Genomic DNA, 6000 nt, shown 5'->3' with positions numbered 1-6000 from the left:
TCATTTGATGAGGATGGTGTGGAACGAGAAGAGTCCAGAAGATTGGAAGAGAGCACTATTTGTCCCTTTATTCAAGAAAGGAAGTAGGAAGGATTGTAGAAGCCACAGAGGAGTCACACTGATATAACACTGTGCCACGGTATATGTAAAAATCCGGGAAACACAACCCCAACTAGGGTCGAAAACAAGTTGAGAGAGGAACAGTATGGCTTCAGACCTGGGAGGTCAACTGTTGATCTCATTTTTGCAGTGAGGCAGCTCCAGGAGCACCACTACGAATTTTTTTTGGTGAAGACCTTGCGATTGCCTTTATCGATATAAAAAAGACATTTGATAGTGTCTGTAGGAAAACGGCCTGGGAAGCTCTAGAAAAGACGGGAGTGGGAAAAGACACAGCAAACAGAGTGAAGGAGATGTACTGTGGAAGGCTCAGTTCTAAGAAAGTGGTAAATGAAAGGATTGATTGGTTCCAACAAACAAGTGGTGTGAAACAGGGCTGTGCATTGTCATCTCCCCTCTTCATTGTGGTTTTGGATAAGATAATGACTAAGGTGATTGTAAAAACCGGAGAAGACAAGATGAAAGCATAGTTGTTCACGGATGACCTGATGATCTGTGGAAATAAGGAGGATTAGGTTCAGGAACAGCTGGATGCTTGGGAAGAAAGTGTGAGACGATGTGGAATGAAATTTAATGTGAGATATTGGTTACAACTAGAAAGAAAGATAGAGCAGCTTGTGGAATAACTATTGGAGATGAACAACTGAAAAAGGTGGAGAGTGTGGTAGAGGAAGTGTGATAGAGGCAAATGGAAGGAATGAGGGAGCAGGGAATGTGTCAGAAAGGAAGAAGCATCCCTGCGAATTGTTAGAAGCCTGGTTTGCAACAAAGACGTCCCACAGAAAAGCAAAGAAGAAATATATAGAAGTTACTACGTCCCAATACTGATCTAAGCATCTGAAACATTGGTAATGAAGAGGCGAGATGTAAGCAGATTACAAGCATGTGAAATGAAATTATTCAGAAGTAGGATAGGAGTAATAAGGAGACGTGGGATGAGGCGCCAACGCAGTGAACAGAGCATCTGCAGCCCCGCTTCTTCAGGCAGGTAAGCGCTACTTGCCGCGCCGACTGCGACGTGCAGCCAGCGACAGCGCCGCTGGCCGTCCCAGCAGCGACTGCGGAGGCGGCTACGACAGCGGCCGGAGTTCGTCGACCCTGCGGGCGTTTCGCGCGTGCCGAGCTGGCCCGGGCCGCCGGTGCTGTTTGTTTTCCGTCCTGGCCGAGCGTAGGTGGTGGGGGACGGGATGCCGAGGGGAGGGGGGGGGGGGCGTGCGCTACCTCGGCACCGCGCACTTCACCTGTTCCAGCAGTAGACTGCTGGCCCAACCCAACACTCGCTATCCCAGCCACCCTCAGTTCGCATTTATACCTCTGTAAACATCTTTCTCGTGCCATTTACATTTAAACTGGCAAGGTCCGTTCAACTCCCGAGTATTGATTTTCAGCAAGTAAACTGATGTCGAGATATATTTGCGTTCAAAAATGTTCAAATGTATGTGAAATCTTAAGGAACTTGACTGCTAAGGTCATCAGTCAAAAAAAAAAAAAAAAAAAAAAAATCAAATGTATGTGAAATCTTATGGGACTTAACTGCTAAGGTCATCAGGCCTTAAGCTTACACACTACTTAACCTAAATTGTCCTAAGGACAAACACACACACACACACACACACACACACACACACACACACACACACCCACGCCCGAGGGAGGACTCGAACCTCCGCCGGGACCAGCCACACAGTCCATGACTGCAGCGCCTGAGACCGCTCGGCTAATCCCGCGCGGCTATTTGCGTTCCTGAGGCAAAGTCTTTTGAGTATATCTTACACCAATGATAAGGTGAAAATTACTGCAGTAGAATTAGAGATTCCGCTTAATTTAAATAATTGCTTACTTTATCATATTAATATCTGCGGTGGCCAATTATTAAAAGAGCTATCCTTTGAGTGTTTACTATTGTAGCTGACTGCCGATTATCAAATTTTAACAACCTTCTGTCCGTAGGAACCCAGACGCTTGGGAAGCTGCGGTTGTACTGTTGTTACAGCCTTTCACCGTTAGGTGCAGTGTGGTTACGTTTCTCTGACACATAAGTGTAAAATTAGACACCATCTAAAATTTTTTGTCACAATGCTTTAAAACGAGCTAGGTCCAGTGATAAAATACTTTGGCAGTGGCGGTTTTTCCCGGTGACAGTCTTGTTATTCTCCCGCCTCTTCTTTCAGTACTGCACAAAGATGTAACTGAAATATATTATCTGCAAGTGGGACGCACAGTTCATAAGTATTTGAAAAAAGGAATATTTCTAAACCACTAAGAGTTGTTTACGAAACACTTTTATTCACAGGGTGTGCCTATCAACCAACCATCCGACGTATTACGAAATTATTTACATCTGCCTGTATGGAGATGTTCTTACCGTGGCGTCGAAAACGAAAGTTTAGAAAATGAAAGTTTTTCTTTAGCAATTTCAGTCAGGCTTTTTTTTATTTTTTTTATTTTTTGCTTCTACATTTGATGTCACGATATGAACGTTTCCCCTCAGGCTGATGTATATAATTTTATAATACCCGAAAATGTTTCTTTAATCGTAACTGATAGTTAACGAGGGTTTATTGCATCAGCAGGTGATGGTGGTTCTGAAATGTCGTTTCTTCCAAGAACATTTCACGATAACCTGTACGATTTAATATAGATTTCACCTAAAAGATCCGAAATTTAGTCCACAGAGGATCGGACGCTTGAATTTACTCGTGTGCCGCTTGGTAATTCGTAAATACGATTGCTAGACCGTATCACAGTGTTGTTGAATTGAATTCTGGGAGCAAAAGACTATATGCCTTGACGTCGAGGTCATTCGATACACTATCACGCTGTAACAAGAACTGACACTACATCTGTACAGAAAAATCAGTAACAAATATTACACACATAGCCAATAGCAGTGCACGATGTGCATACTTATAGGAGGCCCACCACTACGTTGATGTGGAATTTATCAATACCCTCTCGCTCTGTACAACCATTCACTTCTCTGTGGGTATCCGCCGGTAATATCCTCTGCTGACCCCTGTCTTCTGACAGCGCCCCCTGTTTGTTGTACGAGATTCGCATCCGGTAAATATACATATCGGTCCATAAACAGTGTGCTCTTACTCCCCACTTTCTGAACGGACTGTCATCTGTGGGACTGAAATCACTGTTCACTGCAACACGGAAAAGAACCGGTACAATAACGTAGTACACTACAATACGATTCCCTCTGGAAGGCAATCTGCACATTCACTTGAGTTCTGGATATCGTAACAGGGTCTTTACAGCAGCTAGTCCCTACTAAACTATCTCTCAGTCCTTTAGATCGACATTCGTCTCCGAACCTAACTCAAATCCTCGCGATTGGCATCATTCAATCTGAACCATCCTTTTAGTGTACCGCCCGATACCAAGCCGTCGTCGTGAATAGCCCTGTAGGAAAAGTACGTGACTGTAGCTAGCGCTATCGCAATTTGTGGAGGCGTAGCGGACCTTTCCTCTTGTTCCCTGGCCGTTGCACCAATTTTCTCTGCCCTTTCTAGAACTAGCACTCCGCTCCTGATGCTTGGGTGTAGCTTTTTCTCTGGGAACAGCAGCATTCTGCATTCATGCACTTTGTGCCACCTCTGTAACACAGCAGTGATAACTCTTTGACCCGCTTCAAGTTGACCAACTAACCTCTCACGTTTATCAACGTTCAGATAATGCCTTGCGAGAGTAATCCAACAGAACAATTCACTCCATTGCTTCCGCCTTCGATACCATACAGACTAAGTGAAGCGGATTTATGTTCATAAATGACCACCGGTAGATTTGTTATGCCTACTGTCGGACAGATCCATTATTAGCATCCTATATAGGATGTCTTAGCGACAAAGGCACGGAAAAATTGAGGCAACGTGTAACTTGTGAACAAATTAAGTAGCCTGTTACCTTCTCGTGAAATTCTTGAAGATACATCGTTATATCGATGGAATGGATGGGGAAATTTTATTTTCCTCAATCCGTTTTCAAACAAGAAAATTAACACCAGACTATTATGATATTTACCTAAAAGGTATGAAGTATCATTTACTACTTACAGTTATGCGACAGCCTTTACATACGAACTACGTGGTAGAATATTCAGTGAAATACTTGATTAGATTAAATATTTATTCTGAGGTAGAGCCCACTGTGCCACCCTCAGTGTAAAAGCCTAATTGTAAAAGAAACTATTATCATCAGGGGAATGTATGACTGCTACTATTTATCGTACATTGTATATCATTTAGAACGTCACACCGCTAACTCTTGTTGCGGAATCAGCATTACAAGAACTGAGTAGCCGTAACAGTTGAATTTAAATACAAGAAAATATGCAATGTACATAAGTTCAGGCGCTGAAGTGGAGCAACCACGTGAATCTGTTATAGGTAAGGAACTGAATCAAAGCTACCAAAAAATTACCACGATAGCTGCATGTATGGAGAAACCTGCTGATGCTCAATTAATAGCATAAAATTACTGTTGTTGGTCGCATAATATTAAGAAATTGTGTATTAGATGAAAAATATGTCAAAATTCCTAATGCAGTTGGTAAAGATTACTTAATTTATCGTTTTATCGCCTTGTACACTCTTCAACCCCTACCGACGTAGCCGGCAGGGGACGCGGTAAGGAAAGTGGATAAAAATGTATAAGCGGAGTAGAGACGAATGGGTACGAATGGGTAACCATTTTAGCGCCGATACGGGCCGCGTGCGTGCCTCCGCCTTAAGAGTAAATAAAAAGGAAGCCGCCATCTCCGCTTTCGGCGCTCTATTCGACGGACCACCACTGTAGAGGTTATCTCTGGGTTCCAGACTAACAGCTGGACGTCTTCCCTGATATGCTGCCGGTTCAGAACGGCTTACTCATCTTCTGTTACATCTTGTATCGCTGGATTTATCGCATTTTGTATAGATAGAGTGGATCTGTATTAAGGTCCGAGTAGACATTTTGTAAACCACATATTTGTTTAAGTATTCTCATCACATGCACAACGAAAACCATTTTCAGTTAAATAGATTCATTCGACTCTAAATAACAGACAAACATAACTCTCTAGAGAGGGTAAAAAAAATTAAGATTAACTTGAGTATGGTGCAACACACATATTGGGTTAAACACTACGGTAATACACCTACAGTGTTTAGGCACGACACGATAAGTTTACATTGTGAACACAAGTTACATTATCAGCACTGCAGCAACTGAGAGGTCGTTAATTCTTCTGTACATATAGAGGCAGCTAATTCTTTAGTAAACTACCACGGTTTCATTTTATCCCTGGCTCTCCCTACATCCTAATACAGTCTCTTTGGCGACCTATGTAGAAAGAATGTTTGTTCGTGAGTCTATGTGGAGGGATTGGGGGGCGGGGGAACGGCATAAGTCCTCAAAAATCTCTTCCAGGACTTCAGCTTTTGTGCGCAAGGCTACAATCGGAATTTTTTCGCGTGTGTCGACGCTTGTGTATATGTCGTGGTTTCCTTTGATGAACTGCTATCGAGTACGATTTAGAAAAGATAACTGAAGTCATCCACATGTGTGCTAAAAGGAATCCGTTGAACTTCGGTTACACGATAAATCAGTCAAATCTGAAGGTCGTAAGTTCAACTAAATATCTTGGAATTACAGTTACGAAAAACTTAATTTGGAAGGAAAACATAGAAAATGTTGTGGGAAGTCTAACCAAAGACTGCGTTTTATTGGCAGGGACACTTAGGAATTGTAACAGATCTACTAAGGAGACTGACTACGCTACGCTTGTCCGTCCTCTTTTAGAATACTGCTGCGGGGTGGGGGGTCCCTACCAGACAGGATTGACGAAGTATATCGAAAAATTCAAAGAAGGGCAGCACGTTTTGTATTATCACC

This window comes from Schistocerca piceifrons, chromosome 1 (assembly GCF_021461385.2).
Source record: "Schistocerca piceifrons isolate TAMUIC-IGC-003096 chromosome 1, iqSchPice1.1, whole genome shotgun sequence".
NCBI classification, from domain to species: Eukaryota; Metazoa; Arthropoda; class Insecta; order Orthoptera; family Acrididae; genus Schistocerca; species Schistocerca piceifrons.
The sequence above is the reverse complement of the archived record's forward strand: the minus strand, read 5'-3'. Positions refer to the sequence as shown.